The sequence below is a fragment of the Morone saxatilis genome, unplaced genomic scaffold, assembly GCF_004916995.1.
Source record: "Morone saxatilis isolate NCDOM2014 unplaced genomic scaffold, NCSU_SB_2.0 Contig20, whole genome shotgun sequence".
NCBI classification, from domain to species: domain Eukaryota; kingdom Metazoa; phylum Chordata; class Actinopteri; family Moronidae; genus Morone; species Morone saxatilis.
Window position 1 is genome coordinate 7,906,216 of NW_023339763.1, and position 516 is coordinate 7,906,731.

A 516-nucleotide genomic window follows, 5' to 3' on the forward strand; every position below is an offset into this window, starting at 1 on the left:
TTTTTAACCTTATTCTTTGCAAAAATGGTGCTTCATGTTTTAATCTTGGAATGCAATTTTATGATACAATGTGGCTGGTTATGATGTGAGATATTACAGTAATTGCATCTGCAATTTGTTTGAATGATCTATGTGGCAATATGAATAATCCATGTCTACAATACCATGATATAAGTTTGTGTGGCAGGAATTGTGTTTCATATATATAGTATAAGGGTGGGACCTTCCAGGTTTGACTGGCATTTCTTCTTGTTTTTCCCAGGTCGAAGATGCTCTGGCTATGAAAGACAAGAAATACAACATTTGGGTTACCCTGAGCAGCTGTAATGTGTTCTCTGTTACATTACTGTGTTCATTTCTCTGGTATGTCTATGATTTCCTCATGACATAAATACGTAATACCTTCCTTGACAGCTCATGCCTAATTTAGAATCAAAATGTGTTGGTTATAAAAGATAATAAATACAGTTGGGTTCTCCCTGAATAAAGATTTTCCTAGACGGCTAGCAGCCATTA

General features: G+C 35.3%; 1 long non-coding RNA gene across 1 annotated transcript in view; it reads left to right on the forward strand.

Annotated features, from left to right (window-relative positions):
• Positions 1-516, forward strand: part of LOC118331990 — a 1,385-nt gene that overhangs the window by 550 nt on the left and 319 nt on the right. Inside the window, exon 2 of the long non-coding RNA XR_004796907.1 lies at positions 263-363. This is a non-coding gene — a long non-coding RNA (uncharacterized LOC118331990). The remainder of the gene's footprint in view (positions 1-262; positions 364-516) is intronic.